Genomic DNA, 18,470 nt, shown 5'->3' with positions numbered 1-18,470 from the left:
TTCCTCATCCAGAGCTGCCAAAGCACTTCACAAATATTAATGATCAGAGGGGTAGCCGTGTTAGTCTGGATCTTATTAGTTAGTCTGTTAGTCTGGATCTGGGTTATTCTATCCACTACCCAAGATCCACAAACCTGGAAATCCTGGACGCCCCATCATCTCGGGCATTGGCACTCTCACTGAAGGACTGTCTGGATATGTGGACTCTCTACTCAGACCCTATGCCACCAGCACTCCCAGCTATCTCCGTGACACCACTGATTTCCTGAGGAAACTACAATGCATTGGTGACCTTCCAGAAAACACCATCCTAGCCACCATGGATGTAGAGGCTCTCTACACAAACATCCCACACACTGATGTAATACAACCTGTCAGGAACAGTATCCTTGATGATGCCACAGCACAACTGGTTGCTGAGCTCTGTGCCTTTATCCTCACACACAACTATTTCAAATTTGATGACAATATATATCTCCAGATCAGTGGCACCGCTATGGGCACCTGCATGGCCCCAAAATATGCCAATATTTTTATGGCTGACCTGGAACAACGCTTCCTCAGCTCCCGTCCACTCACGCCCCTTCTCTACCTATGCTACATTGATGAGATCTTCATCATCTGGACCCATGGGAAGGAGACTCTGGAAAAATTCCACCACGATTTTGTCGCAATCCGATTCATAGTTATGGCTATGTATGGCCACTTGTCGGTCCATGGCCATCTTGTCCTGTTAAAAGGACAAGGCAGCCTCCATTTTGGACCAGGTTCCTGTTGTATAAGAGAGGGCAGAGACTCAATCCTGCCCAGCAACACTAGCTGTGTATGCTCTCCTGTGTTTTTGTTTTTTTTCTCTCCTGCTGGGCCATCTAAAGGTCAGGCTAGTTCTGTGTGTGGAGGCCTGATTCTGCCCAGCAACCTGTTTTTTTTGGGTCGGTCGTCTGGAGGTCAGGTTAATTCTGCCCAGAGACTCATTTTCCTGCTCTTTTTTGGACCCAGTCATCTAAGGGTCAGGTTTGTTTACTCGTCAACTCCAGTGTGCCGTGTGCAAAGCCTTCCGACGTGGGGTGGCAACAGCTCGAAACCTGAAGGGAGGAGGGACCAGGGAGCCAATCAGATGCTGACACGAGGGAGTGAGACCCTTCTATAAAACTAGGTTTCCCCCCAAAATTTGTGTGGAGCATCCGCGTGTTAGCTGAAGGACCTGATCACTCGTTCGGCCAGGGTCTCCTCCCGGTAAAGTGCACTCGTGTCGTATCGTTTGGATTCGTTGTCGTTTGGACCCGATCCCTGTCTGCTCGTCATGCTTCTGGTGTCTGTTCTGCTGGTCAGCTGCGCCTGGAGTGCGGTATTTGCTTTTTGATATCTGACAGTTAGCTTATCTAGCCTTTTATTTGTTCCCCTCCCTAACTTGGTACCAAATATCTACTCAGGATATCAGGATTGTATTAGTGAGCTCAGAATTGCACAATTGCTTAGCTAGCTTGTATAATAGTTCTAGCTGTTATTAAATTGTTAATTGCCAACTGCTTTATGTGTTTGAATCACTGCTCTGTCTGTGTCCAGTGTGTGTGTGTGTTTAACTTGGGAGCTGCCTCTACTTAGAGGGTAGCTGACCAAGGGGGTCCAGTCCCCGCGGTCTGAGTGAGTGGAATCTGCCCAGCTGCAGCCGCACCACACTCTGGGTTTACCCTCTGTGTGAAAGCAAGGGTGGCCGAGGCAGTGGCCCGTGGGTCTCTTTTCTGTGTTTGCACCGGGCATCGCCCTGACGAACCCGATTCCTATCTGTGTGATTGGTGTGTCTGCCTATTTGGTGTGGTGTGGTGAGCAGTATAAAGTGTATTATTACTGTGTTTTGGGGTGTGTTTGTACTTTTGATACCATCCCAGCCAAAGTTGCCTACTCCCCCAGCCCAAGTTGTAATTATCCCCTAAATAAACGCAGCCACTTGGCTTTTTAGTGTTACCCTGGTCCTGCCTGTCTTTTCCTCACTCAATACCAAGCTTGACGAACCCCCAGCTAATTCAGACAGATTTCAACAGCTTCCACCCCTCCATCAACCTCAGCCTGGACCAATCTACACGGGAGGTCCACTTTCTAGACACCACAGTGCAAATAAGTGATGGTCACATTAACACCACCCTATACCGAAAACCTACCGACCGCTATGCCTACCTTCATGCCTCCAGCTTCCATCCCGGACACACCACAAGATCCATTGTCTACAGCCAAGCACTGAGGTACAACCGCATCTGCTCTAACCCCTCAGACAGAGACCAACATCTACAAAATCTCCACCAAGCATTCTCAAAACTACAGTACCCGCATGAGGAAATCAGGAAACAGATCAGCAGAGCCAGACGTGTACCCAGAAGCCTCCTACTGCAAGACAAACCCAAGAAAGAAACCAACAGGACTCCACTGGCCATCACCTACAGTCCCCAGCTAAAACCCCTCCAACGCATCATCAGGGATCTACAACCCATCCTGGACAATGATCCCACACTTTCACAGGCCTTGGGTGGCAGGCCAGTCCTCGCCCACAGACAACCTGCCAACCTGAAGCATATTCTCACCAGCAACTGCACACCGCACCATAGTAACTCTAGCTCAGGAACCAATCCATGCAACAAACCTCGATGCCAACTCTGCCCACATATCTACACCAGCGACACCATCACAGGACCTAACCAGATCAGCCACACCATCACCGGTTCATTCACCTGCACATCCACCAATGTAATATACGCCATCATATGCCAGCAATGCCCCTCTGCTATGTACATCGGCCAAACTGGACAGTCTCTAAGGAAAAGGATAAATGGACACAAATCAGATATTAGGAATGGCAATATACAAAAACCTGTAGGAGAACACTTCAACCTCCCTGGCCACACAATAGCAGATCTTAAGGTGGCCATCCTGCAGCAAAAAAACTTCAGGACCAGACTTCAGAGAGAAACTGCTGAGCTTCAGTTCATCTGCAAATTTGACACCATCAGCTCAGGATTAAACAAAGACTGTGAATGGCTTGCCAACTACAGAACCAGTTTCTCCTCCCTTGGTTTTCACACCTCTACTGCTAGAACAGGGCCTCATCCTCCCTGATTGAACTAACCTCGTTATCTCTAGCTTGCTTCTTGCTTGCATATATATACCTGCCCCTGGAAATTTCCACTACTTGCATCCGAAGAAGTGGGTATTCACCCACGAAAGCTCATGCTGCAAAACGTCTGTTAGTCTATAAGGTGCCACAGGACCCTTTGCTGCTTTTACAAATATTAATGAATTATTCCTAATGATGAGGGCAATTAACCATTGGAAGCACTTCCCAAACGCTGGGCCCTCCAGCACTTGGTGTCTTTATATCAGAACTAGATGTCTCTTTCTCAAAGTCTGCTTTAGCCAACCCTGGGTTATTGGATTTGATGCAGCAATCACTGGGTGAAATTCTCTAGCCTGCATTATGCAAGAGGTCAGATTAGATGCTCACACTGTGGCCTCAAAATCTATTAATTTCCCTGCGAGGCAGGTCAGTACTATTATCCTCATTTGCAGGTGGGTAAACTGAGGCACGGAGAGGGGAAACAACTGCAGAGCAGAAAGGTGTAAGGAGCTGTTACTAGATTGCAAACAGTGGTGCTCGGACTGCTGCCAGGTCTCTCTGTGCCCACAGGTGGGCACACGTGGGGACAACGGCTCAGCAGCGGGAAAAACAACGTGATCTAGTGAGCTAAGGTTAGAACTGAGAGCAAGAAACTCCTCTGATCCTGACCCACTCAGCGGCCTTGGCCAAGTCCCTCAAAAACTCCGTGCCTCAGTTTCTCCATCTGTGACATGGGGATAAAAATATTCACATTCCTTCCTAAAAGTCGAGGGCTGCAGCTATAGCAAGATTTATTCCAGATGGGGGCAGAAGTGCAGAGAAACATGAGGCCAAGAGACAGAGACCACTGTAGCGGAAGGCGGCAGAGACAGCAGACGCAAGAGCATGGAGTGAACTGGAGAGAGGCGAAATCAGAGGGAAGGGAACAGTGCTTTTCAGACGGGAAAAAAGGGGGTTAAAGAGGGGGAAAGCCTAATGAAGCAGTGGTCTGGAGCTGGCCAGAATGTGCTGGACGTGCTGGAGAGGGAAAGGGGAGATTAAAGAAATGGAAGAAGGAAATAAGACAAGACACATTCACCTTCTAGGGGACAGAGTTGTTTCTGCTCCTTTCTTGTAGATGGCCCCTAGCCCCATGAGTGTGAGCAGCTCCCCTTCTCCTGCCGCAGAGCAGGCTGGTGGGAGCTGGAGGATCGCTCTTGTTGCTCCTCTGGCCAAGCAGTCGGGGCCTTGTGGGGTGGTTTGGGTGAGAAATCGGTGCTGCAGAGGCCGGCTATTTTCGACTCTGTTTACAAAACGTACCCACGTTCCTGTGCCCCTGAACAGCAGTAGGAACAAAACCGCACACAGGCCCCTCCTTGCGGCAGAAATGCCAGGTCAGATAGGGCAGCCCCGTCCTAGGCAGCGGCAGTCTGTTTGCTCTGGCTTCTCGCCTAGTCTCCCTTGCTCATCCCAACCACTTAGCACACAGGACACAGACTTGTTCCAGCCCCCGCATCTGGAAGTTAGCAAACCCACCCGGTTGTAGCTCCAGGCTCTCCCTCTGGCCGCATGGGCAGCTCTGGTTGTCAGCTGCCCGCTCTCTGCAGTCAAATCAGCTGTTATGCACCACAAGAGCCTGGGTTACTCCTACTGTTGGTTCCCTGATCACTTTTGCATGCAAGACACCTGGGATGAGGGGCCATTAGCAGCTGTCAGCATAGCGTTATCATGCCCATGTTGTAACGTCCCTAGTTTAGCACCAGACCTGGAGGCAGCTAACAGCAGAGGCTGCTCCAGACCCCAGCACGCCAAGCACGTGCTTGGGGCGGCATGCTGCAGGGGGAGCTCTGCCGGTCGCCAGGAGGGTGGCAGGCGGCTCTGCGGAGGATCCGCTGGTCCCACGGCTTCGGTGGAGCATCCGCAGGCACGTCTGCGGGAGGTCCACCGGAGCCGCAGGACCGGCGACCAGCAGAGCGCCCCCTGCGGCGTGCCACTATGCTTGGGGCAGTGAAATGGCTAGAGCCGCCCCTGGCTAACAGGGACACAGCCTAGGAGGTACCAACAAACAGAACTTTGCTGCAGCTTCTCAGAGACCAAACTATCTGAACTTTGTGGAGCCAGTTCCACTTCCTGTCATGTGCTACTGTCAAGGCACACTCCACTACAGGAGAATGCTGGCCACCATGCGCTGGCTGATTTCCAGATATTTCAGAAGGGCGTGGGGTGGTCCCTGCCCCAGGGAGATCAGTCTATACCTCAGCAGACCCCCCCAGAGGCGCAAGGTCTGCTCCCAACACCAGGGCTGCGGAGATGAATGACCCTTGACCTCTTCCCTGCCTTTTCTGAGCTCTTATCACCTTCACTCCCTGGCAGCTGGTGAGAGACTGTTCAGGATACATCTTCCCCGAGCAGCAGCCAGCCACCAACCTGATCACCTGCGACACAGTGGCTGAGGAGGTAAGGAAGGTTTCCGCTTAGGTGACCAGCTGAGGGACCTGCACGGTCATCATAGGAGCCTGGCAGAGTCAGGGCGTCCTTATCTAGCTGGGTTCCTGGCCAGGGATTCCACATGGCATCAGCTTGGGGCATACTCCCATCGGACAAGCAGATCCACATGTGCCAAAGAAAGGTGCCATGCTAGGATCTACGGAGTTCACATGGGGCTGAGAGGTAGGCAGGAAAGGGGGGGTCTTGGGGCCCCTCTAGGCCACCTGCTTCTAGGTGGGCCTGATGGACTAGTGACTTTGGGAACGTTATGGGATGAAGATCCCGATTACAGCAAGGGATGTCCCCATGCCCACTCAACAGCCCCAGCAAAGGTTCTTCCCTCTTCACCTTCCCAGGGAGGTGGGGAGCAGCTGCAGTGTCTGGATCTTTACCTTTGGGCCAGTATGAAAGTTCTTCTCCAGAACATCAGCCCTTCCGCTCCCCATCCCTCACAGCGCCCATAACGCATTGCCCTCTCCCAGCCAAGCGGGCAGGAGTCACACGCAGAGTCAGACCTCAGCTGGGGCAAAGGGGCAAAACTCCACGGAACTCAACAGAGCTGCAACGATTTACACCAGCTGAGGACCTGGCCTGTCCTCTAAGGCTGCTCTCTTCCCCAGAGGTGTGATTGCAACGGCAGGGTTTTCCCCCCACATCCCAGTGTGCAAGTATCATCTCCTGCAGGCCCCAGGATCAGGAGTGAAAAATCACTTGTGAAACTCAAGAGCTCGCTCTTAGGGCAGTGCAAAGCATGTAGGGGCCAGCCGGTGCTGTTCTCAAAGGGGAACCCAGCGACACCTAACGACATTCCCTCCCCCCTAGATCATAAGTGCCAGACAGAGGAGTGGAGTTCTCTGAGCGTCAGGTGGAGCGGCTCCCTGTTTCCCTGGAACCCCTTACGAATGTGCTTCTCTCTCTCTAGCCTACTTGTGTCCGGCAGTCCTAGTTTGGAAGGTTTTTCAAAAATGGTGAGGAAGCAGCTTGGCCGTGTTCTCCGCAACTCCCGCATCACGCTTGGGGGACGAATGAGATTCTCAGGCAGAACGGGGAGAAAGGCACAAACGTCCCCAAACATCCCTACAGCCACTACTGCTCCTTGTGTCTGAGCTGCGCGTCTGGCTTGATCCTGTCCCTTAGAGCCTCAATATAATAAATGCAGCAAAGAATCCTGTGGCACCTTATAGACTAACAGATGTTTTGCAGCATGAGCTTTCGTGGGTGAATGCCCACTTCGTCGGATGCAAGACGAATAATAATAAATGGTCATTTTCAGTGGGTTGTATGTCACTCGCCTTCTCTATGTCCCAGCCCTCCTCCGTGCCTCTCCTTTGTGTCACGTGAAGGGGCGGGGAAATGTGACCAGTGAGTCACCTGACCGTGCTATTAGCCAATGGAAGGTACCGGTGAGGAGATGTCATGCTCTGGTCCCCACCGTTTCTAAGGGTAATACTCCAGCTCAGAAACTCAAGGCACATAACGGGTTTATCACCTGGCACTTCGACTCGGACAACACCAGACTGGGAGAGCAACTGAACTAAGTCAAGTACCAAGGGTTGATGGGGGACTAGGTGTGACCTGCATGTGCAGCTATTAATTCAGTCCAGGAGGATGAGAATGACCCAGATGTGGCAGCCAGGGCTTGCCCCACCCGCAGGTCTCACCCAGTAAGTGGTATCATCTGCATCCTAAACAACCAAATGCCAGCCAGGTTTACAACACCCCTAGCAATCTCTCCCCAAATGACCATTGTGCATCAGCAACACAGGGCATGCGAGAACTCCACCCTCATCCCCACCTCCCCCCTTGCACAGGAAGAGAAATAAGAAGGGAAGGAGAAAGAAAAGAGACAGCTTGCTTGCACGGCGACCTTCCCCCCCATAAATGCATCCTCTGCAAAGGAGTAAGAGAGCGGAAGCAATAGAAGCCACCACCCAAGCAATGGACCACATGGGAAGGCCTGAGCAAGAACTAATTCAGGGAGAATAAGAAAGGCTTCCCTGGGACTGACTGCAAATGCAGAGGCTGGGCAACAGCTAAGCAGAGCGATCAGAGAGGCAGTAGGTACTTCCTGGTAGATACGGGGTTTGCTTGAGATTTTTAAGCAATGCTAATTGCTTCCCCATGCTAGTCAGGCCCAACAGTGCCCTCCAATTCTCTCCCGGCCCCCACTTTCCTAAGCCCGCTCCCATTCTGACAGCCCCAGAGCAGAAGTGAGGAGTTCAAGGAAACGCCTTCTGAATAGCAAAAAACCACCAAAACTTAGTGAACAGCCTCTGATGGCACCACTCGGCGAGGAGGCAGCTGCTTGGCTCTGGCTGAGCTTACAGTGTCCCGTGATACAGAGGGGAAATGAGACTATGGCTTCGTTTAAACCCAGTGCCTTCTCCATCTCCTCAGTAACACACCCGGCCAAACTCAGCCCTGCGACAAGGGGATGTGGTTTCTAAAGGCATGCAAGCTGCAGCCGGTCTGCCCAGCCCGCGAAGGATGCACTGCCGTGCCCAGCATGTTCCAGGCCCTTCCTCCAGGGCAACTTTCTATTGGTTCAAAAAAAACTCACATGGGACCCATAGGCTCCTTCCCTCTCTCTGCTCCATGGCTAATTGCAGGAGCCAAGCTCCCTCCTGCGGCTCTTCTCCCAGTCTGGTTCTCCACAGGCTGGATCCCCCTTCCCAGTCTTGCTCCAGGCCATCAGCCCGTGGCCTGGCCTTCTGCAGAGCCTCCCATCTCGCCTGCCAGCCTCTCCCTTCCGGGCCAGTCACAGGAGCCAACCTCCCTGCAGCTCTTCTTTCCCAGCTGAGCTCTCCCGGCCCGGTAAGGAAATCCCCTCACTCCTTCCCAGTTGGGTCTGATACTGACCCTGTGCCCGGTCGCCCAGGATCAGCTGCGGGGGCACCGATCTGTCACAGGCGCGGCTTCCTGTGACAGGAGTCCTGCCCCTTACCTCAGGATTGAATCTGGCTCCCTTGACTCCGGCTCTTTTCCTCTGATTCTGTTACTCCTCCTCTCCTCCCACTTTCCCTTCTAGCCTCCTGGATACTTAGGACCCTACCTGCCCTCACTCACACCGGTTTGGCCCCAGTGTGTAATCCTGCTGACTCCCAGTTGACATCATGTAAGTGAGAGAAAAACCGGGCCCTAGTTTCTGCGTAGTCTGCCTTCTCTCCGCTCTGGACCCACCCGACAAGAGACCATTGCGCTGTGCTCGCTTCCCTCCCGTCACTTTCCCCAGCTTGAGTATGCTAGATACCGGCCACCCTGAGTTCTGCAAAGTCTGTGCAGTGGTCACAGAAACTATCGCGTCAGACATTCATAATGACCCCCGGACACTGGGGGCTGGATTCTGATCCCTTGTGGGCCTAGGAGAGAACTTGGCATGAGGCCACCTAGACAATAAGATTCCAGGATTGTCACTTGAGTGTCTGTTGAGTCAACGTCAAGGGATGGGAACAGCTACGAGCCCTTTTGGTTTAGAATAGCGCCAGGTTCAATCAGCACTGGGATTTGCTGTCTGGTGCCCTCCAGTTTTTAAATTCTCAGCTATTTTCCACGTTTTACATGTTACGAATTACACCCATAGGGCAGCACATGGGCTTTCACCTAGTAGAAATAGTGATTTTTTGTAACTTCTGGAAGTGAAACACGAAGAGCAGAATTTCTAAATACGATAGCCCAACACAGAACTGAAGGTCAGGGCAATTACTTCACTGGGAGTTAGATGCCTAGGTGCTTTCCAAAATCCCACTAGGCATCCGTCTGCATTTTAAGGTGCCTAAATACATTTAAAACTCTGACTTTACATGACCTCATGCTCTCTTCTGGCCTTAAAATCTACCAGCTCTGCAATGCTACTGACAGGATGCAGACTCTGACCGTGAGAGGATTTGGTAACCATGCAAGTTATCCGTGGACGTTAACAAGGTTTCGCTCCTGATATTGCAACAAATGAGAGTTTTGGTCAGCCGAAAGGGAGACGAAGAAAAGTTTAGGCAATAGCAGTTCAACGAGCAAAGCTCTGTCAGTGAATTTGCACAACTGACTTCTACTTTGTGCCTCTCCAAAAATCCCCCCACCTCTAAATGTAATATTTGGGGAACAAACCCGCAACTGAAAGAAAAACTGTGTGTAGCTGAGAGCAGGGAATAACTCTGGATTCAGAGATTCTGAGCGTATAGGGCCAGAGTGGGCTACTGATCATCTAGTCTAGTCTCCTATGTAACACACACCACGGATTTCTCTGAAGAGATGTCCAGGGATAATGGGAATGAAACGCCCAGGTAGAGCACAATGTCTGTTACCTAAGCCACCACCTCATCCACTGCTCAGCCACTTCACATGAACGGAGTAATTTGCGCTTTAATCTAAAAGAAGGATATTGACAGCATTGACAGCAGAGTAAAACCAGTGACCGTAGGAGTGCAGATGTGCCCAGGCTTTTTTTTTTTAAACAAAAAAATCATGGCACAGTCATGATAAATTTAATACAGTCATGAGTTTAGTGACAGTCGTGATTTTTTTTTAATAAAAAAATGCTCTGACAAACGGGGGGCACCAGCCACCCTCCACAGCCCCCTTCGCCCTGCCCCACAACCCTAGTTCCCATCCATGTTGGGAGGAGACGTGGGGGGAGGGGGCTGGAGGCAAGCCCATCCCGCGCTCGACCTGGGCAGCGGCCCCCTCCAGGCATTGTAACCTGGCGTACTGGGTTGCAGCGCTGGCAGGTTTGGAGGGGCAGCTGGGCCAAGCCTGAGAGGCGCTGCAATCCCGCATGCCTGGTCACAACGCCTGGAGAGGGCCGCTGGACCCAGCCCCGCGGAAAAGAGCTGCAGGAGCTGCCATTGCAAAGTGAGTCACGGATGCACAAAAAAAAATAAAATTCCTGGACAAACAGGAAAGTGACACTATCCAGGACTTTCTTCGCCACCACGACAGACCTTGAGCCCGAACTGTCGTCAGTGGAGCTATTCCCGTGTGAACACTCCAGTGACCACAAAGCGGGGATATGGTTATTTGGGTCTGGTAGGAGGTGAAATTTCCCTCTCCCCCAAGACACGCTCACTCTCTTTCAGTGCGAGGATTCTAAAATGTTGGAGTCTGTTTATTATTGGGAGTGGGGTGGGCTACATATCTAATTAGCAGCAATAATTAATTAATTATATGGGAAAGTCCACTGCCACCTTCACTTTGAAATCAAGCAATTCACTTATTTAGAGGTCATTATTAGCTGCCATTATTATTACTACTTATTTTCATAGATTTATAGATTCCAAGGCCAGAAGGGACAACGAGATCATCTAATCTGCCCTCCTGTATAACACACGCCTGAGAATTTCACCCCATTTCCCCCATATTGAGCCCAGTAACTTGTTTTTGACTAAAACCTCGTTCAGGAAGGCACCAGGCTGGATCCGAAGACATCAAGAGATGGAGAATCCACCCCTTCCCTTTGTTTGTTGGAAGAGAGGAAGAAATGAAGTTTTATCCCCATTTTACAGCGGGGAAACTGAGGCATGGAGCAACTAAGTGACATTCTCAAGGTCACACAAGGAGTCTGTACCAGAGATTGGAACTGAACCCATTTTACAGAGGGGAAACTGAGGCATGGAGCAACTAAGTGACATTCTCAAGGTCACACAAGGAGTCTGTACCAGAGATTGGAACTGAACCCAGGTCGCCTGATCCACTGCCTTAGCCACACACACATTCCCACTCTTCCCCAAGTTTCCTTCAATTTCTCTTTGCTGTAAAGACCCCACATTGCACTGACCAGAAGGACACTGCTCCTTCCCAGTGTCCCCCCTTTCAGTCAGGTATAAACGCTATGAATGAATAAAGCTGCTTTCCCTTCCAGGAACCAGGAAAACATGGGTGCTTGGGGCAGCGGCAAGTATTCTGTGTGGTCAGAGAAGCAGCCAGTTTCAGAGAACCAAGGTCCCCCTCCACCAAACGCCATCTTGTCGGGGAAAAACAGCTCTTTACCTAGGAGAAGCCTTTTCCATTCACTGCACACCATCCTTCTACAACTTGCTTCACAACTTGCTTCCATTTGTCTCTCGCTGGAAGAGGTTTTTAAAGGTCACAGGTAGTCCCAGGTCTCCATAATTAACTCGAGGTCACCTCTTTCAGCTCATAGGAAAGAGGGCTTTAACCATTCTAAGACCTATGCACAAGCCTCCAAGAACTGTCAGGTCACAGACGCTGCGTCCTAATGCGATCCTGGGATGCATAAACAGGGGAATCTCGAGTAGCAGAGAGATTATTTTGTCTCTGTATTTGGCACTGGTGTGACCCACGGCTGGAATCCTGTGTCAAATTCTGGGGTGCACAATTCAAGAAGGATGTTGATAAATCAGGGAGGGTTCAGAGAAGAGCCACGAGAATGATTAGAGGGTTAGAAAACCTGCCTTATAGCAATAGGCTCAAGGAGCTCCATCTATTTAGCTTAGCAAAAAAGGAAGTTTAGGGGTGACTTGATTCCAAGCTATAAGTACCTACACGGGGAACAAATATTTAATAACTGTCTGCTAGACTGAAGAGAAAGAGATGTAACATTATCCAGATGAAGTTAGACAAATTCAGACTGGAAGTAAGGCAAGAATTTTTCAGAATGAGAGTAATTAACCATTGGAACAATTTACCAAGGGCCATGGTAGATTCTGCATCCCTGACCATTTTTAAATCAATGTAAGAACATAAGAACGGCCATACTGGGTCCATCTAGCTCAGTATCCTGTATTCCGACAGTGGCCAGTGCCAGGTGCTTCAGAGGGAATGAACAGAATATTTCAAGTGATTCATCCCCTGTTGTCTAGTCCCAGCTTCTGGCAGTTGGAGGCTTAGGGACACCTGGAACATGGAATTGTGTCCCTGACCATCATGGCTACTAGCCATCAATGGACCTATCCTCCATGAACTGATCTAATTCTTTTTGTAACCCAGTTATACTTCTAAGTATCTCCATGCATCTGAAGAAGTGGGTTTTTTAGAGACAAAAGCTGATGCCCAAATAAATCTGTTAGTCTTTAAGGTGCCACCGGACTCCTTGTTGTTTTTGTAGTTATACTTTTGGCCTTCACAACATCTCTTGGCAATGAGTTCCACAGGTTAACTGCGCACTGTGTGAAGAAATACTTAGTTTTAAACCTGCTGCCTATTGATTACTGTGTTACGTGCAGGGGTAAATAACAATTCCTTATTCTCTTTCCCCACCCCAAGACTGGATGTAATGCTAAGAGCTCTGCTCTGGGAATTATTTGGGCAAAGTTCTGTGGCCCGGGCTATACAGGAGGTCAGACTAGATGATCACACTGGTCCCTTCTGGCCCTAGAATCTCTGAAAGGCTCTGGCAAGGGGGAGCTGCTATCGGAGCCTTTCCCTGCGGGAAGGACCCTACACTACTGAAAATAGCAGTGTAGACACGGGAGGAACTGCTTGGGCGTGTCGAGAGCCATGTAGGGCAGTGGTTCTCAACCAGGGGTCCGGGGCCCCCTAGGGGGCCTCGAGCAGGTTTCAGGGCGGAGGCCTCCAAGCAGCATTAGACTCGCTGGGGCCCAGGGCAGAAAGCCGAAGCCCCACGGCATGGGGCTGAAGCCCAGGGCCCTGAGCCCCGCCACCTGGGGCTGAAGCCGAAGCCTGAGCAATGTAGCTTTGTGGGGGGCCCCTGTGGCAAGGGGCCCCAGGCAACGGCCCTGCTTGCTAACCCTTAACGCCGGCCCTGGCTTTTATATGCAGAAAATCAGTTATTGCAGCACAGGTGGGCCGTGGAGTTTTTATAGCATGTTGTGGTGGCCTCAGGAAGAACAAGGCTGAGAACCCTGATGTAGGGTACGTACCCTAAGGTTCCGGCTGGTCGCTACTCTACTCACCTAAGACGTGTCTCACTATCTACACTGCTATTTATAGCCGTGCGAGGGTGGCACGCAGTGTGTGCATTCTACACGCCGCCATGACGCGTGTGCAGTGTAGATGTACCCCTAGGGCACGGAGGCCTGTGCTCGCTTGCATAGGCAGGCAGGAGTCCTATATCATGCTGCGCACAGAGGGATGGCAAGATGTCCTCCAGGACACAACAATCCCCTAAGCCCTCTGTACTCCTTGTGCTAGTTCGAAGGGGAAAGGGGGAAGATTTAGTCCAGGATGCACTTTGCACCAGTGCACACTATTGGCCAAAAGCCCTTTCATAAAACAAGCAAAGAATCCTGTGGCACCTTATAGACTAACTGACGTTTTGCAGCATCCGACTTGCATCCGAAGAAGTGGGCATTCACCCACGAAAGCTCATGCTGCAAAACGTCAGTTAGTCTATAAGGTGCCACAGGATTCTTTGCTGCTTTTACAGATCCAGACTAACACGGCGACCCCTCTGATACTTCATAAAACAAAATAGGTCAAAACTTGAAAAAGAGGCAATGACGTGATGTCAGAAAGCAAACTGCAGTGTACAGATGCGGACACGCAGGGCCCATGGTTCTCTGCTCATTTATAGCAACATAGGAATTGCCACATGGGCTCAAACCAATGAGCCATCTCTGGCATCCTGGCTAAGGCAGCGCCAGACGTTTCAGAGAAAGGTACAAGAATGAGCAATTATGGAATAAACTGGCCAGAAGGGAATTTTCTTCCTGAACTTATACACCACTTTCTCCCCAGACTCCAACAGCGTTAACTCCTGATTCACACCAGCACAAGCGAGAGGAGAATCGGGCGCAGAAGGGGTTTAACTTTGCAACCTCGGACGGGGGTCGTGGGCGTGCAAGGAAAATGGACTGAGCGAGCCGAGATGGAAAGAGCAGCAGCGCAGGGTTTTGCCAAGAAGTATTGAAAGGAGCCAGATTACAAAAGTCTGAGGGCCGTTACCAGTAGGGTGGTCAACAGTAAGTCTATTGTTTTTACACAACCACTCGTCTGCAATAGTGTTGCAAGGTTATTTCTAAAGCAATCGGTTGTCAATATAATTACAGAACGTCAAAAGAAGGAACGGAGAGGAATTCTAGCCAACTGCCAAATAAACAGAGGGAAAACCAGACCAACTTCTTTCATTAGCTCAACTGACACTACCAAAAGAGAACTCTGGAGATGACAATGGAGAGAAGCTATCACCAGACAATGGGTAACACATCTGACAAAATCAGAAGCAAACACGGTACTGAACTCGAGCTGGAAACACTAATTTAAGAGAGAAGACCAAGGGCATACAGTGCATTTGTCAGATTCCTTATTTTCCAACACCACATGCATTACCCCAAGATCGATTCCATTCTGCTGTCATGAATGTTAGCTGGAGTAATGGGAGGTGAAATAGAAGCCAGCTGCAGTTAATGACACTGCACCACATCACAGACTTGGTAATTAAGAGTATGTCTACACAGCAATCAGACACCTGCAGCTGGCCCCTGCCAGCGGACTTGGGCTCGCAGGGCTCGGGCTAGGGGTCTGCTTCACGTCTCTGTCGGCTTCTGGGCTGGGGCTAGAGCCCTGGTTCTAGGACCCTGGCAAATAAACTGTCAAAAAAAATGTCACCCAGTTCTATTCCCAACATTGTAGCAGATAAGCGCTGAGGGTCTAAGGCAATATTTGGTACCAAAAATATGAATTAAGTCAGCTGTAGCAGGCACCAGCAAAATCTGTGTTATTTAAACTCCAAAAGAGACATGAGCCAGCTGCAAAACTCATACCCAGGCCATTAAAACTAACAGGAAACAAAATAAAAGGCCATTGATGTTTAGGACAGAAAGAGGGCACCTGATAGGAAGCAAGAGGATATTAACAGAATATGCCAGTAGCTACTCCAAAGCCGTATTTGTTGCCCTGTGAGCGGCACGCGTTATTGGTGGGCAGCTACGTAGCAAGGAGATTAGAGAGCACCGTGGACGGGAGATCTTCTAGGAAAACCCAGGTCCTCTAATAGGGATGATTCAATAGCTGGGGCTCTTCCCTGTAAGCTGCTGCTGGAGGTGGCATCTGTCAAACACGATGCAACCTCCCTGTGGTCCTCCCACACAGGGCTATTATCTAGCTCCGACATTTTGGGCAAGAATAGGGTAGCAGGCCCAATGTCCTGATTAAACTATAACTGGGTAATTAGTCGCTCTCACTTAAATCCCCCTGTAGTTGTAGCTGGAGATGGAATTCTTCTCTTCCCCACTGCTGTGTTGTACTCCGCTCAAGAACTGCTGCAACCTACCCTAGGCTCTTCTCCCTTCTAGCTGCCAGCGATCGCTATACATAGACTCATAGGGCTGGAAGGGACTCATGGCAGGACTAAGTATCATCTTACATACAGGGGCTCAGTGTGTGCTGCCAAATCCACTGGCTTTTCTCTCTGGACGCTGTTGCCAACACTCTCCTCCATGCTGGTGCCGCCTTGTAACCTAGGGTTCCCGCAGCACACAGAGACCTCCCCACACCGTGGGCCCACTGCAGCAGGATGTGGCTGTGCCCGACGTTACTCCTGCGCTCGCTCTTCATTAACATGCATTCGACACACCTGGAGCACGTGGGTTTATCTGTGTCCCCTATGCTAGAGGGTTTAATAGTCCAGCTGAGTAGTCAGGGTTCAGTGGGAAGCAGCCATACCCCTTCTCTCCTGGGTACATGAGGTGGAAGGGGGCCTGGAACTCTAGTCTGTTGTTACACGGGATCACGGTCTGGAAAAGACTGGGATTTACAGGTCACTGATTTAGAAAGCAAACATGTGCCCCACATGGCACAGAGATTAATCTGATTTCAAAAGCGGCGAGTCTCCCTTGGAGTCAAACACATCCCATTTTATAATGAGAGTTGGTTGGGAAAGGAAGAATATTTAGCAAAACAAAATTCTATAGATATTAACATTTTTGGTATAATTCAGTCTGGTGTCACTGACAGCCTGGCCAGCGGGTGGCTGAAGGACTAGCTAGAACAACACGAATGATGTGTTGTGATTGGCTCGCTCTCTCTGTGAGTGCTGATGGACCGATCGATCAAGGTATAATTCAATATTTTTTGTGAATTTGGGTCTTTTTTCCAACTAAAATGAAGTTTGGGGGCATTTTGGAAGTATTTGAAATTTTTCAAAATATTTAATTTTATTGAGGAAATCCCACTCCCTCCCTCCTCTTGTTTCCAGTGGGGGAAAAGTGAAAGAAAATTCCCACACGTCCACACGAAATGAAACAAAATGGTCTTTACAAGAAATGAAATATTGAAATGTTTGTATCCAAAGTTTTGAAATGTTCATATCAAAAGTTTTCATCCCCCCAAAAATTTTGTTTTGCAATTTTTAGTCAAAACCAAAAGCATTTTGACCAAATTGAATATTTTTCACAAGTATCTTTGCTTTGGTCAGAAGGATATTTTCTGGCAAAAAGTAGGTTGACCAGTTCTAGTGATAACACCTGTCTCTTCCCTGTGTAACGTAGGACATTGTTCAAATTGGATTGAAAGCACCAGCCTGTAAATCAGCCTCCCATATTGCCCTTAATTCCACAGCCTATTTCCTAACATATTTTGTACCAAATAAACAGAATTTGACACAACATAAGAGTGCAATCCCACAAACCCTTATGTGAATAGCTTGGTTGCCTGCAACAGAACTACCTGCGTGAGTAAAGGTCACAGGATCATTGGCCTTAGACCAGTGGTTCTCAAACTAGGGCCGCCACTTGTTCAGGGAAAGCCCCTGGCAGGCCTGGCCAGTTTGTTTACCTGCCACGACCACAGGTTTGGCCGATCGCAACTCCCACTGATAGCGATTCACCTCTCCAGACCAATGGGAGCTGCAGGAAGCGGCACGGGCCGAGGGAAACACTGCTTTAGACTGTTTTGCACTGCACTTTCAATATATAATTCTCTCCCCTCCGACCTCCCCGCCCCAGCTGCCCTCTGTAAATGTTGTTTCGCCTTTTCCTGTGGAAACAAAAGTCTCAAATATCTACAGAATTGTGTATTTTCCATATCCAGTTTTGTTACCAAGGTGCAGTGGGAAAAGATATTGGGATTCTGGCTTTAAAATTAATAAATTTAAATCCAACATTCTTCCTTTCCAAAAAACTGATGCCAAAACACAAGAATGTAATTCAATGTAATCAATTATTAATTAGTTACAATTACATTTAAAACTGATAAAAGGAAATACTTTTTCCAAGCAAGGCAGAATTCTGGAGCTCATTGCCATAAGATATCCCTGAGGCCAAGGGCTTAGCAAGATTCAGAAAAGAATTAGACATTTATAAGGCTAATGAGAATATCCAGAGTGATTATAGCAAAGATTATAAAAGAAACACGAGTTTTGGAAGGGATACAAACCCTCATGCTTCAGGGCATAAATCAACCTCTAACTAATTGGGGACAGGAAGAAATTTCCCCTCAGAGCTGGATACCTCATAATTGTGCACTGTACAGTTTCTTGCAATTTCCTCTGAATCAGCTGGTACTGCTACTGTCAGAGATGGCATCCTGGCCTTGGTGGACCATTGGTCTGCTCCAGTGCAGAAGTTCTTTGTTGGTGAATTGCAATTCCTCTCCCAGTTGCCCAAAGTGTATGTTTCATACCCAGCGATCAAGGTATAAGGAAAAACTCTGTACATTGCATTCTGAAAACTGCTTAACACAGAGGCAGGGGCGGCTCTAGGATTTCCGCCGCCCCAAGCAGGGCGGCATGCAGCGAGGGGCGCTCTGCCGGTCGCTGGTCCCGCGGCTCTGGTGGACCTCCTGCAGACGGGCACGCCTGCGGGAGGTCCACCGGAGCCGCAGGAGCAGCGGACCCTCTGCAGGCACGTCTGCGGGAGGTCCATCGGAGCTGCCTGCCGCCCTCCCGCAGGACACCGCCTCAAGCACGCGCTTGGCACGCTGGGGTCTGGAGCCAGCCCTGCACAGATGTCAAAGGTTCTTCAACTCTGGAGATACCTTGGTATATGAC

This window comes from Mauremys mutica, chromosome 2, assembly GCF_020497125.1.
Source record: "Mauremys mutica isolate MM-2020 ecotype Southern chromosome 2, ASM2049712v1, whole genome shotgun sequence".
NCBI lineage: Eukaryota > Metazoa > Chordata > Testudines > Geoemydidae > Mauremys > Mauremys mutica.
Note: the sequence above shows the minus strand (reverse complement) of the source record.